This window comes from Coenobita brevimanus, chromosome 108, assembly GCF_032717465.1.
Source record: "Coenobita brevimanus isolate Jiangsu-jjx chromosome 108, ASM3271746v2, whole genome shotgun sequence".
Classification (NCBI taxonomy): domain Eukaryota; kingdom Metazoa; phylum Arthropoda; class Malacostraca; order Decapoda; family Coenobitidae; genus Coenobita; species Coenobita brevimanus.
In genome coordinates, this window is record NC_137061.1 from 16,440,410 (window position 1) to 16,461,765 (window position 21,356).

The 21,356-nt window shown below is 46.7% G+C and overlaps 1 long non-coding RNA gene across 1 annotated transcript; it reads right to left on the reverse strand.

Annotated features, from left to right (window-relative positions):
* Window positions 1-6,048: 6,048 nt before the first annotated feature.
* Window positions 6,049-20,392, reverse strand: LOC145416891 (uncharacterized). Its single transcript, XR_013900367.1, has 4 exons — window positions 20,304-20,392; window positions 18,495-18,657; window positions 16,960-17,176; window positions 6,049-6,344 (listed from the first exon to the last, which is right to left on the reverse strand). It is a non-coding gene; the product is annotated as an uncharacterized LOC145416891 (long non-coding RNA).
* Between the last annotated feature and the right edge of the window lie 964 nt (window positions 20,393-21,356).

The following is a 21,356-nucleotide window of genomic DNA, read 5'->3' on the forward strand; positions in this document are numbered from 1 at the left end:
TCTGGTTTAACTGCAATGTCACTAGAATTGTCACGAGCATCAGGGGGTTAATAAATGCCTAAGTTAACCCTCTAATGCATGGCAGTGCTCTATGTTCAGTTGACGGAGGGACTATGCTGTTTGGCTGAGAGAAATTCAAAGGAGTCTGGCAGAGATGATGCAATAAATACTCACACTAGCCTGGCTATATATGCACTTACCATCTCCCCATCTCCATTTCTGACTTGTAGCAGACACTAGAATACGATGCTAGTCACGAAGCAGTGCTATGAAGTGAATGCAGGGCAGTAGTATTGTCTTTGCCTCTGAGCTACGGGAATAACCTACAACAGGACGAAAAATTCCACCCACTTCATCTATACCTACGACTCAGCATTCAAGAGAGAGACAGACAGACAGACAGGCGGACAGACAGACAGACAGAGAGGGCAAATTTAGGCCAAGTTAGAGTAAAAAGAGAGGTCTGGACCGCTTGACCTCCTCCCGTCGCACAATGCAGCGGTGGCGCCATCTAATGCGTGGAATGCGCGAGTGCCAGGTCATTTCAGTACGAGGACGCATATCAGTTTTTCGAAATGGAGAGGTTAGATATAAATTCCAGTGAGTCCTTCCATAAGACAAGGCTACCTGAAGCTACATAACATCCTCTGGCGGTATCAGAAATAAAGTATAATACATCTGCACTGTATAAAAACATCTGTCCACCTCCAGGACTCGATCCCTGGCGCCTAGAACAACGCATTCAATCTGCTGACGTCATTTTTTACTCTTTCTCATTGCCAGGCTTCAGAGGATTCCAAGCAGCTTCAGGAAACCCTCTCAAGATGATGGCACAGAAACCGTCTTCATTAACTGCCAGACTGAGAGCGATTTATTACATTTGTTCTGACTAATATTACACCTCACCCAACCCCACTCCAACCCCCTGCACCCCACCCATCCCCCTCCTACCCCCTGCACCCCACCCAATCCTACTCCACCCCCTGCACCCCACCCAACCCCCTCCTACCCCACCCAACCCCCTGCACCCCACCCAACCCCCTCCTACCCCACCCAACCCCGATCCTACCCCACTGCACCCCACCCAACCCCCTCCTACCCCACTGCATCCCACCCAACCCCCTCCTACCCCATTGCATCCCACCCAACCCCCTCCTACCCCACTGCATCCCACCCAACCCCCTCCTACCCCATTGCATCCCACCCAACCCCCTCCTACCCCACCCAACCCCGATCCTACCCCACTGCACCCCACCCAACCCCCTCCTACCCTACTGCACCCCACCCAACCCACTCCTACCCCACTGCACCCCACCCAACCCCAATCCTACCCCCCTGCACCCCACCCAACCCCACTCCTACCCCACTGCACCACACCCAACCCCCTCCTACCCCACTGCACCCCACCCAACCCACTCCTACTCCACTGCACCCCACCCAACCCCCTCCTACCCCACTGCACCCCACCCAACCCACTCCTACCCCACTGCACCCCACCCAACCCACTCCTACCCCACTGCACCCCACCCAACCCACTCCTACCCCACTGCACCCCACCCAACCCCAATACTACCCCACTGCACCTCACCCAACCCCCTCCTACCCCACTGCACCCCACCCAACCCACTCCTACCCCACTGCACCCCACCCAACCCCAATACTACCCCACTGCACCCCACCCAACCCCAATACTACCCCACTGCACCTCACCCAACCCACTCCTACCCCACTGCACCCCACCCAACCCCACTCCTACCCCACTGCACCCCACCCAACCCTCTCCTAGCCCACTGCACCCCACCCAACCCCAATACTACCCCACTGCACCCCACCCAACCCTCTCCTAGCCCACTGCACCTCACCCAACCCCAATACTACCCCACTGCACCCCACCCAACCCACTCCTACCCCACTGCACCCCACCCAACCCCAATCCTACCCCACCTCACCCCACCCAACCCCAATCCTACCCCATCGCACCCCACTCCCACCCCACTGCACCCCACTCCTACCCCACTGCACCCCACCCAACCCCAATCCTACCCCACAGCACCCCACCCAACCCCAATACTACCCCACTGCACCCCACCCAACCCCCTCCTACCCCACTGCACCCCACCCAACCCCAATCCTACCCCACCGCACCCCACTTCTACCCCACTGCACCCCACCGCACCCCACTCCTACCCCACTGCACCCCACCCAACCCCCTCCTACCCCACTGCACCCCACCCAACCCCGATCCTACCCCTCTGCACCCCACCCAACCCCTTCCTACCCCACTGCACCCCACCCAACCCCGATCCTACCCCTCTGCACCCCACCCAACCCCACTCCTACCCCAATGCACCCCACCCAACCCCACTCCACCCACTGAACCCAATCCTACCCCACTGCACCCCACCCAACCCCAATACTACCTCACTGCACCCCACCCAACCCCACTCCTACCCCCGATCCCACTCCTACCCCACTGCACCCCACCCCACCCCAATACTACGCCACTGCACCCCACCCAACCCCAATACTACCCCACTGCACCCCACCCAACCCCAATACTACCCCACTGCACCCCACCCAACCCCAATCCTACCCCACTGCACCCCACCCAACTCCGATCCTTCAGACCAATGGGGACAGGTGCTAGGAGCCTAATTAATCTTGCTATCACACCTGTATTTTCGCCTCATAGTGATTACCGCCATTCTTACCGTTTTCTTTGTCTAATTCTCGTAATGAAGTTATACCTCTGACTAAAAAGCTTCCTGGCATGAGATTATTATTTTTATTATTATGTTTTGATACCGCACGAGAGAGAGAGAGAGAGAGAGAGAGAGAGAGAGAGAAGGGGAGAAATAAGACGTCACCAAACGAAGGGGTTGACGAAATAATGTGGTGTGTGTGTTTTTGTGTGTGTGTGTGTGTGTGTGTGTGTGTGTGTGTGTGTGTGTGTGTGTGTGTGTGAGAGAGAGAGAGAGAGAGAGAGAGGGGGGGAGAGAGAGAGCGAGAGAGAGAGAGGAGAGAGAGAGAGAAGGGGGGGAAGGGGAGAAATAAGACGTCACCAAAGGAAGGGTTTGACGAAATAATGTGGTGTGTGTGTGTGTGTGTGTGTGTGTGTGTGTGTGTGTGTGTGTGTGTGAGAGAGAGAGAGGGGGGGGAGAGAGAGAGTCATAATCATCATCATCATCATATTATTATTATTATTATTATTACTGCCCTCTCTCCATCTGCATTGCTGGGATGTAACAATAGATTAACGTTCGAATATGATGCTAGTCACGAAGAAGTGCTATGTAAGTGGAGCCGCAACATTGTCTTATTCTGCCACTGAGCTACGTGAAATAAACTCTAATATGATGCTAGTCACGAAGAAGTGCTATGCCACAAACAGTTTCTGTGTCACCTTGTCCAGCATCTGCCTATCCTTCCTCCAGTTCACACTCTCCTCATGCATACACCTCTCCACCATATCCCTCCATCTCTTCCTCGGTCTCCCTCTCCCTCTATCACGGTCCACCTCACTCACATACACTCTCCTAGTCAGTCTCTTACTCTCCATTATCTCCACATGGCCAAATCATCTCAGGGCACTCTTCCCAACACTTCCAAACACATCCACATCAACATCACAACGTTCCTTCACATCCTCATTTGTCTGTCTGTCTCTCCACGTAACTCCACATCCACATCATCACCACAAGCATTCCTTCACTTCCTCATTTGTCTGTCTGTCTCTCCACGTAACTCTACATTCACAGACACCACAACGCTCCTTCACATCCTCATTTGTCTGTCTGTCTCTCTCTGTAACTCCACATCCACATCAACACCACGACGCTCCTTTACTTCCTTATTTGTCTGTCTGTCTCTCCACGTAACTCCACATCCACATCATCACCACAACGCTCCATCACTTCCTCACTTGTCTGTCTGTCTCTCCACGTAGCTCCACACTCCTCTCAGATAACTTATTTCCACACCACTTTCACACATATAAGGACGATTTGGTTCATCTCAAAGAACTAGTAATTATCAAAGAACTGATGAACAATATCCTCGCTTACCTTTGTTCATCTCGGCAAGATGGGGAAGCTGTTTGGACACTATCAACACTCAATATACACACAGCTCGAGCGTCCTCCCCCTCTCACGGTTAGAGGGTGACTGACGGGATTCGAAGCTTCTATGGTTCACCGAGCTCTAGTTCGAGATGAAAGACTCGTTTTTGTCCTGCTGATTAATATTTATCTTTAATATGATCCGTATCTATCTATCTATAGTCAGACGCCTTAATCTCGTAAGGGGTGTCCACAAACAACTCGCCTCCATGTCGCCCTGTCCCCCGCCATGTCGCAGGTATATGAGAGGGGGGCGTAAGTTGGGGGGACACCCCTAACTTACACCCCCCTCTCATATACCTCTCTACTTCATCCCTCCATCTCACATACACTCCTAGTTAGTCTCATCCTCCATACCTCCCACTTTCATCCCATCCCTCAAACTATACCTCCCTCCTCCATCCCTCCGTATCTTCCTCGGTCTTCTCGCTCTCCTCCCCCTCCACCTCACTCACACTCTCCTAGTTAGTCTCTCACCCTTCATACTCCCAGCGCTAATTTAGTCGTCTGGGTTGATGATATTCACCTGAAATATCACATTTTTATTTATCTCTGCTGGCGTGCATCCCAACCCCGACCATGGTAGTGGTGGTGGGAGTAGTAGTAGTAGTAATAGTAGTAGTAATGGAGGTGGTAGTAGAAGCAGTAGCAGTAGAAGTAGTAGTAGTGGTATTAGTAGTAATAGCAGTAGTAGTGGCGGTGGTGGTGGAGGTGGTAGTAGAAGCAGTAACAGTAGTAGTAGTAGTAGTGGTGGTGGTGGAGGTGGTAGTAGAAGCAGTAGCAGTAGTAGTAGTAGTAGAAGCAGTAGTAGAAGCAGTAGTAGTAGTAGTAGTACCGGTAGTAGAAGTAGTGGTGGTGGTAGTGGTGGTAGTAGTAGTAGTAGCAGTACTGGTGGTGGTGGTGGTAGTAGTAGTAGCAGCAGTGGTCGTGGTGGTGGTGGGAGTAGTTGTAGTAGTGGTCGTGGTGGTGGTGGTAGTAGTAGTGGTCGTGGTGGTGGTGGTGGTGGGAGTAGTAGCAGTAGTAGTGGTAGTAGTAGTGGTGGTGGTTGGAGTAGTAGTAGTGGTGGAGGTGGTAGTAGCAGCAGTAATATACTGTATGTAATACTAGTAGCAGTAGTAGTGGTGATGGTGGTGATAATAATAGTAGTAGTAGTTGTAGTAGTAGTAATGGTGATGGTGGTGGTGGTTGTGATGCTGGTAGTAGTAGTGGTGGTGATGGTGACAGAAGTAGCAGCAGCAGCAGTAGTAGTAGTAGTAGTAGTGGTAGCGGTGGTGGTGCTGGTGATGGTGGTAGTAGTAGTAGCAATAGTGGTGGTGTGCTAGTAGTAGTAGTAGTTGTGGTGGAGGTACAGCATTATTCTTATTATTTAGTTTTTTTGTATTGTAGTTGTAGTAGTAGTTTGTTGTGGCTTTTGTAGTCATAGTAGCAGTAGTAGTAACAGGATACATCAGCCTGGTATCCAGCCTGCTGTCACACCTGTTGTCCAGCCTACTTGCCAGGTCAGTGTTTCTTGACCTATTCCAGCGTCAGCAGCCCTTGTAGTGTGGTGTTAGTGCAGCACCATTACATCTGGTACTACAGCATCTGGAACTGGCACTACAGCATGTGGTACTGGCACTACAGCATGTGGTACTGACATGACAGCATGTGGTACTGACATGACAGCATGTGGTACTGGCACTACAGCATGTGGTACTGGCACTACAGCATGTGGTACTGGCACTACAGCATCTGGTACTGGCACTACAGCATCTGGTACTGGCACTACAGCATCTGGTACTGGCACTACAGCATGTGGTACTGGCACTACAGCATCTGGTACTGGCACTACAGCATCTGGTACTGGCACTACAGCATCTGGTACTGGCACTACAGCTGCTACACAACTACAAGGATAAAGTACTGTAATGTAAAGGGAAGTACAGCTTGACCAATTTATTTTATACAATCTCCAAAAGTAAAACATCAAGGATGCCAATACTAAGCAAAACCACAAAAAAAACAAACAAAAAAAAAACAATAATACAGCATTTTCCAGCAGCCCTTAAAACTGCTTTCAGCGCCCCCTCGGGACGCTGGCACCCCAGGTTAAAAACTGCTGCCCCAGATGACCCTGTAGGCAGCCAGAGTGTGTTGTGCCACCACCACCAGTCCAGCCGGGCCTCACCGACACCCTGGCAGGCACATTTGACTGGCAGCTGCTTCAAGGCCTTGCTGATGGTGTCACTGTGGAAAGAGAAACGTAATATCAACAGCCAGCCTTCGTCAACTTGGGGGCTGGGTCTGTTCAGTGCTGGCCCGACATTTGGAGGACAGACAGTAGGAAATAAAGATGGAGGATGACAGCAGGAAATACAGACAGGGGAAAACAGAAATAAACAGAAGAAAGCAGCAGGAAATGCAGACAGAGGAAGACAGCAGGAAATGCAGACAGAGGAAGACAGTAGGAAATGCAGACAGAGGAAGACAGCAGGAAATGCAGACAGAGGAAGACAGCAGGAAATGCAGACAGAGGAAGACAGTAGGAAATGCAGACAGAGGAAGACAGTAGGAAATGCAGACAGAGGAAGAAAGTGGGAAATAAAGACAGAGAAAGACAGTAGGAAATGCAGACAGGGGAAGACAGTAGGAAATGCAGACAGAGGAAGACAGTAGGAAATGCAGACAGAGGAAGACAGTAGGAAATGCAGACAGAGGAAGACAGTAGGAAATGCAGACAGGGGAAGACAGCAGGAAATGCAGACAGAGGAAGACAGCAGGAAATGCAGACAGGGGAAGAAAGTGGGAAATAAAGACGGAGAAAGACAGTAGGAAATGCAGACAGGGGAAGAAAGTGGGAAATAAAGACAGAGAAAGACAGTAGGAAATACAGGTATACCCCAGTTTAATGACGCAACTGGTTAAGTAAGAACCCATCGTTAGATCGGAGTAGATTTAACATGTAAAGTAATGGAATGCGTTTCTGAGCCTTGAGTTTCCCCCCCACCAAGTCCTAAACCCACCCAAATGAGTCCAAAAACAAGTTAAAGCCAATCTAATGGCCTAACAGCTGTAAAAGAAGCTAACCTAAGCCTAACACCTGTAAATAACTCACTAAAACCAACAAATAAAAGATGAAAATTGCCAAATATAAGTCTGGAAAAAATCAAGCTCAGTAAACTGCACCCCAAAATGACAATGTTCACCCCACCTATGGCTAAAACACATTAATCTAAAAACAGTTTATAAATCAACCTAAACACAAAATTTTAGTCTAAAATATCATCAAAATCGGTAAAAAAATAATACCCATCATTATACTGGGGATTGGCCATGGTTAGGCAGGGTATGTTGGTACAGTATTTTTACCCCCATTGCTAAGCCGGGGTATGGCATCCAGGGGCATCGTATATCCAGGTATACCTGTACACACAGTAGCAAAGAAAGGGCAGAGGGATGGCCATTTGTGGTAGAAGCTTGCGATAAGGTCAATGGGCTTTTTTCTATCTATCTATCTATTCCCAGACGCCTTAATCCCGTAAGGGGTGGCCACAATTAAATCACCTCCATGTCGCCCTGTCCCCCGTTATTTCACTGCCCTGCTCCTAGCTCACACCCTCCTCTCCATATACCTCTCCACTCCACCCCTCCATCTCATCCTTGGCCTCCCCCTCTCTCTCCCCCCCTCCACCTCACTCACATACATTCTCCTCGTCAGTCTCTCACTTTTTGTCCCAAATTGTTGTCCATACAGTCAGTTTCACTCAACCACCTGCTGGCTTTCTGTCTGTATTGGGCAACTATGTCTGCATGTATGTGTACCCTCAGTGTCAGTGCAGAACATCCATGACAAGCCATCCATCCATCCATCCATCATCCAATCCTACGTTGCCCCATGAGGAGCGTAGGAGCCCGGGGCTAGGCAAGTTGGTTCTGACTTTTAAGATGACAGTGACCAGCCTCACTCATCCATGAGTGGCATTACATGACCAATAAACCCAACCATCCCTTGGATATAAACCTGCATTGACTCAATCTGATTGGAGCGCCTTAATTACCCACTAAACCACCACGTGCCAAAATCTGAATACAGTAATCCCTCCAATATCCGACGTAATAGAGCCATAGGCATGTTCGGATAGTGGTCCTGTCCGGATATTGGGCCCCAGCCTTCTGGACTTGTACTTAAGGACCCTAACTCAGAAAAACACCTATACAACTCCCTCTGGACATGCATTGCACCTATTTAAGACCCAAATCACACCAATAAGGGACATAAAAGACTGAAATAAATGCAAAAGAAGCATAAAATGAGGTTTTTGAGGTAGGTTCATACAATATTAACCCGCCCCATCCCGTCGACGTATGGGTACGTTGCAACGATCTGCATTTGCCAGTCCCGGCGACGTACCAGTACATCGTGCAATTGCAAGGTCCCTAATTTGCACAATTTTCAATTTCCGCGCGTCATTTTTCGTATGTATACACGGGACACCTTCCTCTATTCCTCTACAAGATGCCAAGCAGGGACAATGCCTTACACCGCATAACCTCCCCCCTCCCCCCCTCACACCATTGTCTTGGCAAAGGACCTGTTACCAGTGACCTGGCTAGTAAAGATATTCAGGGCCAGAGTGATTCCCCAATCGATGACAATGTGGAGGACAATGTTTACATAGCATTAGAAGAAGAAACAGCCAGAAATAATGATCAGGTAATGTGGCAAAAAAAGGTCAGGTATGGTGATTAGTTAGTGAGTGAAACAATGCTTATAATGCCTATATTACTGCTTGAAAACCAATATACTCTTATACTACATATACATTCGTACCAAGTAAATAAATAAATACCGTTTATGAGTGGATAAAATAGTTACCCTCCCATAGAACTCGTTTTCTTTGGTGCCAGCATGTTAGAAAACCCAGTCAGGTAAGGAGGAACTCCTACCTGGATTGGGTATTTTAAACCTCAGGTGAGCGATTTCTCTATGAATTTTCGATGTTTCTCACCAAAAGCGAAGGTTTTAGCCAAAAAAAAAATTTTCGAAAATACCTCGGGACTGGGGGATGTCGGAGGTGCAGAAAACCTCGGTACGTGACGGGTTAAACATTCTGGGTACCTACAACAAGTCCCTGGCTCCTGGACTGGTAGTTATGGACCCTAACCTAGCCTAACTAAGAAAAACACCTCCCTACTGCACATGCATAGCACCTAAGACAGCATATTCAAACCAATAAGGGACATAAAAGAGTGAAATGAGGTGTTTGAGGTAAGTATAGTATGGAAAATACAGTACAGTACAGTATTCTGCCTACTTTTTTTTTTTTTTATGCGAGGAAGAAGGAACCAAAGGCCATGAGCCCGCAGTAACAGTTCCCTCCATGGCCATCTTGATGAATAACCGCCTCCTCTCGGACTCTGACAGTAAGAAGGATTTCCTGAAGCACTTGCAGTACACTGTTCATGAAGTCTTGCACTGAACTTAGTCATTCGCACTCAGAAGTCCATTCTCTTCACACTGAGCATCTTGTCTTACTTGCACTCCATTGTACCTTACTGAAATAAGTGTTGCACTCTGCACTTTAAGTCTTTCCACTCTTAAAACCATTTTCTAAACAAAAAACACTCAAGTTAATTTATGGTACAGTTACAGTCCATTAAATTTTTGTCTTTTCACTCACAACTGTAAATCCTTAACACAACGCACTGTTTTTTTCACTGCATAACATTGTAAATTCCCGTGTGGTCTAGTGGAGAAGTTCTTGGCGTCTAATCACTGTCAGAGTCTGAGAGTAGCACAGGGAGGTGACCTAGGGGTGCGTCGCTGGGTCGTGGTGATGGCGTACCCACTGCAGACGACTCTGAATATAGACACAAACTCACGCTGAGCAGTGACTCTACCGTGGCTGATGTGCTGGGCTGTGGCTCTGAGCATGAGGGCCTGTCTTGGGGAGGCAACGGAGTGGAGCCAGGGCTGGGCACAGCGGGGGTCACGGGCCTGAAAAAGCTGTCAATCGTTGACTGATGCAAGGAACGACAATTCTGATGATTAATGATGCGCTGCCTGAAAGAGAGCACTTCCTCCACAAGTCCCAAGGGCCCCATCTCCCTGTCGCAGTCCGGGTGTTCCAGGTAGTCCAGAATGAACTCTAGGTGTTCCCGGAGTGCGCTCAGCTTGGGGATGGCTGGAGTAGTGTCATGATGAGAGGAGTCCACATCATCGCCGTCCTCGTCGGAATCTTCAAGCTGGGTACTGACACCTGCAACTGAAGATGCGATCTCGATATCAGACTGGGTCTGATACCCAGGATCGCCCTCGTCGTCATCCAACCACTCACGCACCTTTGTCCACATCAACATTGTTGCCGTGCATACGTAGATGTGCATGGAAGTCATCCATGTCGAAACCTAGGAAATCGTACTCCACATCCGTTTCGAGAAGAAGACGAGACCAACCATTTTCTAGTCTTGACAGGGATTTCCTTCCATGCACTGGCCCAGTTGTAGATTGCAGACTTGATGTTGTAGCGGCGAAGGTTTTCCAAAGTCCGCTGGCCTCACGTGTCCCGTCCCTCCCTGCGCTCGTCCTCGTCCTCAAGAACAACCATCACCTCGTCCAGGAACTTCCGGCGGTATAGGCGCTTCGTTGCCACAATCACTCCTTGATCCATTGGTTGGATGAGAGCAGTCGTATTAGGTGGCAGAAACATGCACCTAATCCGGCCATTCTCAGCCACCAAGTCCTTGTCGCACGGGTGGGCAGGTGCATTGTCGAGGAGAAGGAGGGCCTTTACCTGGTTGCGCGGGATTCCCAGTGTCTTCGTCTGGTAATTGATGACCTCCTTGACGAAATGGCTGTGGAACCAGTCTTTGAAGATGTGGCCTGTGAACCATGCCTTCAAAGAATGGTAGCAGACGACAGGAAGGACATCCATCACCCCACGAAGACACCGATGCTGCTTTGCACGGCCAACAATAACGGGCTTAAGCCGGTGCATGCCGTTAGCATTGGCACAACACAATGCAGATATCCGTTGCTTGGAGAGCTTGCGGCCAGGTACACGCTTCTCCATCTCCTCGGCTAGAGTGTTCGTTGGCAAAGAGCGATAGAATAAACCAGTTTCGTCAGCATTGTACACTTGACCGAGAGTGAGGCCCTCCCTGTCGATCAAGCCCTTCACCTTGTGCCGAAACTCGTCAACTCCATCCTCGTTAGCGTCCAAAGCTTCGCCATGAGCTTTACGGTTGGTAAGGCCATGCCGTAACTTGAACGCAAAGAGCCAACCCTTAGATGCCTTGAAGTCTACGGCGTCGTGAAGCCTGGCGAACTTCTCAGCAGCAGCCTTCAGCTCCGTACCACGCACCACCACACCAGCAGCACGTTGTTGTCGATACCTAATCAACGTAGAGCGGTCGATTTCAGCAAACTTGAGAGTAAACATCACCTTCCTCTCCACGTTGCGTTTGCTTCTCGACGAGAAGTCAGCCGTGTACTGCATGAGTTTGTCTCAGGATCTCTTAATATCAAACAAAGTAGATCGGGCCAGGTTGAACTCACGGAGGATGCGGGAAGAAGACCACTCTGCATCTACTTTCTCCAATATCTCCCGCTTCTTCTCCAGAGTCAACACCACTCTCTTCCTCATCTCAGGCGGCGGGGCCATCATCACACACACTAATAGGAGGCACGAGAGCAGCAGGAGTGCCTGCAGCAGGTAAGGTAAGGCACCACCACAAAAGCAATCACGTGGGCAGCCATGACGACGAGCATTCACTCATGACAAGGGACAGGCGGAAAGTAGAGAGGATGCAGCGGCGCTCTAGCGGACATCGGAGGAATGACGTGCTACAACAAAGCTGTCCCGTGGCCCAGGCACGAAGTTCAAATTACGGGCGGGAAAAAATCTGTTTTTTTTTTTTCGAATTTTTTGTGGTTTTCGGACCATTTTGGGAATATTGGATCCCGGGACGATTATGTCCAGTTAGTGGGGATGTCCAGATTGTGGGCGTCCGGATATTAGAGGGATTACTGTATATGGTTACCACCCAGCGTAGTAAATGGTTTCTGGTGTATAGGAAACCATTTGGCTTATCACTCAGTGTAGAGTCACCCACAGGCAGAAGGAAAAGGAAAGAATGAAGGAAAGAAAGACAGAAGAGGAAGACACGAAAGAAGGATGGAGGAGAGGAAAGGGCAGACACCCGAGAGCAGCACTACACTGAGTGAGTGGATGGTGAGCGTCCCCACCTACCACATATCCATGTTAATAATGGTTTACTACAAAATTAACTGTAAGAGAAATTATTTCAGCTTTATCTAACCCAGACCATGGTGTAGGATAACATATAAAACATCCCAATGAACACAGATGCCTACATCAGAGGTTAATTACATGCTATGGTATATTCATACCATCTATTATTGGCGCCTGACTAACAAGGAGAGTGGATGTGAGTGAGGTGGAGGGGGGGAGCAGGAGGGAGAGACCAAGGATGAGATGGAGGGATGGAGTGGAGAGGTATATGAGGGAGGGGCGAGTGGGCTGGGAGTAGGGCAGTGAAATGGTGGGGGACAGGGCGACATGGAGGCGATTTGTTTGTGGTCACCCCTTATGGGATTGAGGCATCTGGCAATAGACAGATAGACAGAAGTTGTGTTTATTCTGGGGCATCCCTGGGGAATACCCCTGAAGCAGCACATGTTAGTGATCACAGCTGGGGACATCAGCACAAGAAACAGCAATAATATATTTTATTTTATGCAAGGAAGAAGGAACCAAAGGCCAGGAGCCCGCAAACCGTTCCTTCCAAGAAAAAACAAAAACAACACGAGAGACAAATTAGATCTGCTCATTTCGAGATGCCTGGACACACTGCGTTGGAAAGACTGGAGGTCATAGGAAGTAGGAAATATAGACAGAGGGAGACAGTTCCAGAGCTGACCTGGGTGAGTAACATATTCAAATTTTGTCTACTGATGTTTGATACATTTGGTTAACCCTGGTGACATTACTGACATTATAAAATATTAGTGTTGATGGAAAGAGAACAACACTGAGGTGGTTTGGACATGTGGAGAGAATGAAAGACTGACTAATAGGGTGTATGTAGGTGAAGTGGAGGGAGAGGGAGGGGGAGACCGAGGATGAGGTGGAGGGATGGAGTTGAGAGGTATATGAGGGAGGGGGGAGTGAGTTGGGGGGAGGGCAGTCAAATGGTGGGTGACAGAGCAACTTGGAGGCATTTTGTCTACGGCCACCCTTTGTGAAAATACGGCGTCGGACTATAGATAGATAGACAGATGGATAGATTACAGAAAGAACTCTGGAACAAGATGCTAAATACAATAAGCTTTCCAAGGGAGGACCAAACATGTGATATGCACTATATAGAAAATAATCTACCTATCTATCTGCTGCAAGACGCCTCAATCCTGTAAGGGGTGGCCACAAACAAATCACCTCCATGTCGTACTGTCCCTCGCCATTTCACTGCCCTGCTCCCAGCTCACACCCCCCTCTCTCATATACCTCTCCACTCCATCCCATCCACACAAAATAAGCTTTGGAATTATTTGTATTTGTTTTGCACAGACAGTTTTATGAAAGGAAATTGGCAACACCCTGCACTGCTGTATGTCATATATGGAGGGGTCCTGTTGGTGCTGCCACAAAATTAATTATAATATAAATGATATGCCTGCATTAGTTTGCTCTACTGTACTTATTTTATCCCACACCAAGAGAACGGTGGTAGGCGGTGACCACCATCATCCACTCACTTGATGTTGTGCTGCCTACTTCTTCCTTCACATTTATCATTCTTTTTCTGTGTCTGCCCTCCTCTCTTCCTATTTCTCTCATCTTTCCTGTTACTTGTTATTACACTTGTTTCCCTTTCAGGTGGCTTTACACTGAGTAACAAGCCTAATGGTTTCCTGTGAGCCAGGAAATCATTTACAACGCTGGGTGGTAACCATATAACCAACCCACACATGTTCCCTATGTGTCAACAAGTGGATTGGTGGAGGGTTAGTACCCCTCCCCACAAAACCACTAACTCAAAGACAAATGGCCACCCCTTATGGGATTATGGCATCAGGCTATAGATAGACAGATGAAGTGAATGAGTAATTAAGAGCAAGCTTTCAGGTGTACTGAGGTGTTTTCTTTAATGAGTGGCTGAAACAGGTGTTCAATAAGCAATCCTTTTCAGTAACCATGAAGGTCGTGTAAATATCAACTCTCACACAACAACTAGGTGCACAACTTTGCCCTAAACTGTTTTGCAGAACATTTATCCATCCATCCATCATCCAATCCTGTGTTGCCCCATGACAAGCGTAGGAGCCCTGGGCTAGGCAACATGATCCTAACATTTAAGGTGAGTGTGAAATCTATCTAACCTCTAAAAATTCTGGTCAAACTTCTGTTTCACTAAATCTCCTGAAAAAAACTCATAATACTGGATGGTAAGAATGTTACCACTTACAGGAGGTATGGGTAAAGCAAGGTAAGGTAAGTCAGATGTTCAGTCCTGGTGTCCTGCTGCAAGAAGTAACTGTTAAACACTACAAGTTTGTCCACACCTTCACACACTCAGTGTTAATATGACCCTAACACCTATGCTACTCAGGCTAACATTCCCAGTGCCTTTGCTGATTTAATAACATCTCTTATTTAGTCATTTATCCTGCATATTATTAGGCCTTTTATCCAACTGACTGCATAGAAGAGTTAAAATCCAACCACACACTCTCAAATTGTTACAAATCGTATCATATATCTCAAATTGCTGTTTTTTCCCCAACAGTTTCCAGCAACTGTTGGAAGGTAATCAGCTGGTTGTGGCTTCTTTGAGAGACTGACCAGGAGAATGTATGTGAGTGAGGTGGAGGGAGGGAGAGGGAGGGGGAGACCGAGGATGAGGTGGAGGGATGGAGTGGAGAGGTATATGAGAGGGGGTGGGTGGGGGTGAGCTGGGAGCAAGGCAGTGAAATGGCTGGGGACAGGGCATCATGGAGGTGATCTGTTTGTGGCCACCCCTTACGGTATTAAGGCATCTGGCAATAGATAGATAGATAGACAGGCTTTTGGTTTGGCTTCCAGTACATTGAGAATATCAGCTGTGCCACGGCCAACCCCAATACAGGAATTCTTTAGGTGGAAACATGCTGTCATTTTTATCATTATCATCATCATCCAATCCTACGTTGCCCCATGAGGAGGGTAGGAGCCCGGGGCTAGGCAAGTTGGTCCTGACATTTAAGATGAGAGTGACCAGCCTCACTCATCCCTGAGTGGCATTACATAAGCAATAAACCCCAACCACCCCTTGGATATAAACCTTCACCAGCTCAATCCGATTGGAGCGCCTTCATTACCCACTAAACCACCAGGCGCCATAATTTGGTTATATGGTTACCACCCAGCGTAGTACATGGTTTCCTGGTGAACAGGAAACCATTTAGCTTGTCACTCAGTGTAGAGTCACCCACAGGCAGAAGGACAAGGAAAGAAAGAAGGAAAGAAAGACAGAAGAGGATGGAAGGAAAGAAGGATGGAGGAAAGGAAAGGGCATATCTCAATATCTGCTTCTACGCAATGAAAAAACCCGATGGCTCCCCTGCCTGGCTAAACAAATGTTCCTCAATTTCCTCCACATCCCCAAATGGAGGATGGAAGACTGCAGAGGAAGGCTTCATGTTCAAATAAGTCTGGGGTTGTAAATACTACTGTGTTAACTGAGCAGGGCAGTGAAATGGCGGGCGACAGGGCGACGTGGAGGCGATTTGTTTGTGGCCAGCCCTATGGGATTAAGGCGACTGGCAATAGATAGACAGATAGTTAACTGATGCAAATACTAATATGTTAACTGATGCAAATACTAATATGTTAACTGATGCAAATACTATGTTGTTAACTGATGCAAATACTATGTTGTTAACTGATGCAAATACTATGTTGTTAACTGATGCAAATACTATGTTGTTAACTGATGCAAATACTATGTTGTTAACTGATGCAAATACTATGTTGTTAACTGATGCAAATACTATGTTGTTAACTGATGCAAATACTATGTTGTTAACTGATGCAAATACTATGTTGTTAACTGATGCAAATACTATGATGTTAAACTGATGCAAATACTATGATGTTAAACTGATGCAAATACTATGTTGTTAACTGATGCAAATACTATGTTGTTAACTGATGCAAATACTATGTTGTTAACTGATGCAAATACTATGATGTTAAACTGATGCAAATACTATGTTGTTAACTGATGCAAATACTATGTTGTTAACTGATGCAAATACTATGATGTTAAACTGATGTTACTAAAGTGAAGCTGGAATTATTAGTGTGGTTCATTCAACTAGACAGACTTAGTTATTTTTTTTTTTCTCTCTCTCTCTTTCTGACTCTCTACACCGGACCTCACACGCCCCCCATCCAAGGGTAGGAAAAGAGGTATGGGTGATTGTGCTGCTGCTACTGATGCAGACTATGCTGATACAGTACTAAGAAGGTATAAACAGCATTAAAAGACAAATGTTATCATGTACTATGCAAACAGTAATCACTAAAGAAGAGATACTACACAAAAACTCCTGAAAAAAAAAATAAATAAATAAAAATAATAATAATTCTCACACATACAGAAGCACTAGACATGTGGGATCATCCTGGCCTTTGCTAAACTAGTGAAGAACCTAATGCCTGACAATTCCTAGGGTGCTAAGCTGACGTACCCAATGGGTCCCTGGTAGAGTGACACTGCGTATAAAAATCCTTGGGGTGTGGCTGACTGACCAGGCCTGCATCTACAAAGGATATGGAAAGGAAATCTGGTTTACCTTTAACATCACTGCCAGATGAATGGCTGCAGATGTCTTGCAATTCTGTCCAGCATCATCATCACAGCAGCAGGCCACGTTGGTTCACTGCAAAGTAAAGGTTTCTCCCATCTTCTTCCTCTCTGGTGTATTGTCTGTCAGCAGGTTCCATCAATTTCCAGCCAACCTTGATGTCAGAACAAGATGGCACCATCACACTCACCATCCACTCCTCCATCTGCCAACAAAAATCATTATCAGTGTCATCTTTGTTTTTTAATGGTTGCAACACGCTTGCATGCATCAGCCTACATCACCTAATGGCGGCTCTCCATGCAACTCAAACTCTAGCTGCCACCCTATTCAGTCCCTTATCCTTGGGGTCACAGTCAATGACTTCATCCAAGGTGTTTTTCTGCCTACCTCTCACAACCCTACCTCTAAAGTTAACGTTTCTCACTTTCTGCACCCAACTGTCAACCTCCATCCTCTCCACATGCCCAAACCACCTCAATCTACCCCTCATCATCACAACATCAACACATTCCAGTCCCATCCTACCTCTTAACTCTTCCATCGTAAACCTAGCCCCCCCAGGCCTCACACTCAAGGATGCACTGCACATCCACCTAATCACTGTCACTTCTGTGCGTCTGAGCCTGCAAATATCTTCTTACTTTACTGCCCAGGTCTCACTACCATACAGCATTACACTCCTAATGCATGTCACATATAAAGACCCTTAAGCATGGAGGGAGAGCCCTCTCAATGTCAGGAGAGGCAACAGCTCCCTGAACTTCTTCCAGCCACTACTCACCCTAGCCACAGAGCTGCTCCAGCCCCACCTCCAGCACATAACATGTCTCCCAAATAACAAAACTCTTCCACACACTCAAGAGATTCACCAGCAAGATCAATCCTTTCACGTCTGACAATCTCCACCTGCTCTCACCGACACACCGCACACATGAAATCAGCATTATCTCGCAGTCTACCTCTAATACCACTACATCTCTTATGCACCCACTAATCACAAACACTGCACAAGATGGAATTACTTCCCACGCCCATGTGGCAAACTGCACATGGCCACTCTCCCTCGTCTTTGACAGCACCGCCACCAACCCTAGATATCATCACTTTTGTTTTATCTGCATTTACCCTTAAGCCCTTGTGCCCCATACCATCTCTCCACTTCCTAAATCTTTCCTCCGCCTCCCTTTCATTCTCTGCAATCAACACCAAATCATCAGCATACAACTCCCACAGGAGTCCATTTCTGAAGTCACGTGAGAGGGCTTCAAGAACCATGATAAACAACATGGGGCTCAAAACTGACCCCTGATGCACACCAACATTCACGTAAAACTCGTCACTCAAATCTCCATTCACTCCTATCATCATCATCATCATCAATTCTCTTCTCACTCTTATACATGGAGCAGTTATGATCCAGAAAAAGGAAAATACAGAAGTCATTATCATCAATATTTTTATTCATCAAGCCTTGCAATTCTCATTCATTCTGGGTAAGGTACAAATTAAGCATCACTCACCTTCTCACTCCATCCACGAAGGTCCCCTCATGCAGGTGTCCAGGCAACCACCCTTCCCCCCGTCAGGATCTCCCAGCAATAATGACTTGCATGGTTCAGCCAAGATCTGCAGCGCCTCCTTCTTGCTGCCTTCCTTACCGGGCTGATGCTTTCAGATATCAGCCTGTGAAAAGGATCACTCTAAGGAAAATATGCTGTGTGCCCATACATCTAGAGTTACTGTTCACATATTAAGAAAAAAAAAAAAATACTATGCTGGGTGGTAACCATATAACCAAATGTTGGTGCCTGGTGGTTTAGTGGGAAATTACGGTGCTCCAATCAGACTGAGCCGGTGCAGGTTTATATCCAAGGTGTGGCTGGGGTTCACTGCTCACATAATGCCACTCAGGGATGAGTGAGGCTGGCCACTCTCATCTTTGCCTAGCCCCGGGCTCCTATGCTCCTCATGGGGCAATGTAGGATTGGATGATGAAAAAAAATGAATGAAAAAAATGAAAATGAATTACTAACATTATGGTACCATTTACTGGGAGAGATTTGGTTAGATGGTGAACTCTGCCAGTCTGCTGGCAAGAATACCATACTTCACTCAGCACACACTTTGGTGCACACTGTTTCTTGGTTTTAATGAGATAAATTCAATATACACCTTTTCCTGAAACTAACTGATTCTACTACTTTCATAATTGTATATTCACCTGCTTTTCCACTTGCTAATCCTGTGATGCTTTGTTGGGTACAGCACACCACCATTTTATACCTGCCATGCATTTCTGAAACTCTCTATCTACCTACAGTATTTCCAGACGCCTTAATCCCGTAAGGGACGGTCACAAACAAATCGCTTCCATGTTGCCCTATCCCCGTGCTATTTCATTGCCTTGCTCCCAGCTCACACTCCCCTCTCTCATATACCTCTCCTCTCCACCCCTCCATCTCATCCTTGGCCTCCCCCTCCCTCTCTCCCCCTCTGCCTCACTCACATACACTCTCCTTGTCAGTCTCTCACTCTCCACACGGCCAATTGTTTAATGTATTCTGCACTGTATTCATGAAAGCAAGAAAAAGATCACAGACTGGTAATGAGAAATCAGGCATCACAGTGACTGTATAATAAAAAAATGTTAAATTTGTATTGATCTCACAAGCCAATGACTGTACACTATAGTGACTGTATAACAAGGGTGTGTTGTATTTTTTACACTGACTGGCAAACAGTGGGTATACAGTTTTATTTTCTATTGGTTCCTCTCATCACCAGCAACAACCACTTCCTTTACCACTTCCTTAGTTTGATGAAGTTAGATTAATGCTTAACACTGCCAACTTCATTGTCTCATTTTTCTTCCCTGCAGTGTGACGGGGTTAAATGAGGTTACATTAATGCTTTGGGGAGTCTGAGGAGCAAAGGCACCCAGTCAGGTTAAGTCAGATGTGGTTAGGTTTGGATAAAACATGGGTTTTCCAATTTGTTATTCAATCCATTTGATATGAACCACCATTTTCCAGCAAAAATGTTTCTTTTCTCTGCATGGGTTCCTACATTCAATAGAGGGACGGAGGAGGCAGGAAAAACAGGGAAACAAGGCAATTCTGAAAATGAGTCAAAATGAAATGAACCACAAAAAATAATCAGAAAACCATTTTTTTATCCACAAAATTGTGTTTGCCTGAAAGTACAAATGTATTCTTTGGGGAGTTAAAATTCTGCAATAATGGGGTCACAGAGTTATGGAGGGTGACAGCACTACAGTATGTAGCATACAGAAGAAAATAACAACAAGAGCAGAAAATGAAACTCTTTACCCATCTCAGCAAGAAGAAATGCACAGGCTCTACCATGCCTTAAAGAGGTGGTGATAAAATCCTTCACTACACTGCACGGCCCATCTTGGTGAACAGTTCTGAGCATCGGCCACAGGTCTTGGTGTGAGGGTCATTGTTGCTTCACTGAGGTGTGGCTTTTGAACTGGCACTCACTCAGAACATCCTGCCAAAAAGGAAACATGGAACTAGGTCTTTGTGAATGGCTAAGAGAATACGGGTCCTGTATGGCCGAGTATTCCAGTTCCCACCAGCCTTTGGCCATCAACGGGGCCTTCATTTCTTACATCACATTTATCTGATGCCTTATTTTACTCATCTCACCACAGCAGTGTTGCAACTGTTGGGACATATCCCTGAACCTGGGAATTTTTTACTAATTTTCAAAGACGTAGAGATGGAAAGACCATCCATCCATTGCCAGACGCCTCAATCCCATTCAGGGTGGCCACAAACAAATCGCCTCCACATCACCCTGTCCCTCGCCATTTCACTGCCCTGCTCCCAACTCACACACCCCTCTCTCATATATGCCCAGGCAAAATTCTTAAAAACCTAGAGATTTCAGATATTCATTAATAATTAGTAGAATTTTTCATAAGAAAAACAGCCAATAAATACTGTGTCTTTTATGCTGTTATAAAGAGTAAAGCTTTGCTGTTTTCTTTCCATTCAGGCCTTAAGTTAGCTATACTGCTGTGCTGATTACCAATGAAATCTGATACTGAAATGCCAAAAGTGTTATAAACTGTTTCCTCGGAGCTGAAGATAAATTTTCACATCCAATTTCGTGGCAGGAAATATGACATTGTTCTATTTATTTACTGTCCTCTTTCATATAACGTATACTTTGTATTTTCACCCTCAGGAGCATCATGAATACTTAAAGGAACTATCTAGACAAAGAAACCTATTATCATTAACTATGCCGAAAACAAGCTATATAAAGTTTTTCTTATTCTTAATATATAGGAGGAATTTAGAAAACTGGATGCATATTGAAAAAAAAAATAACTTTTTCTCTAAGAAAGGTAA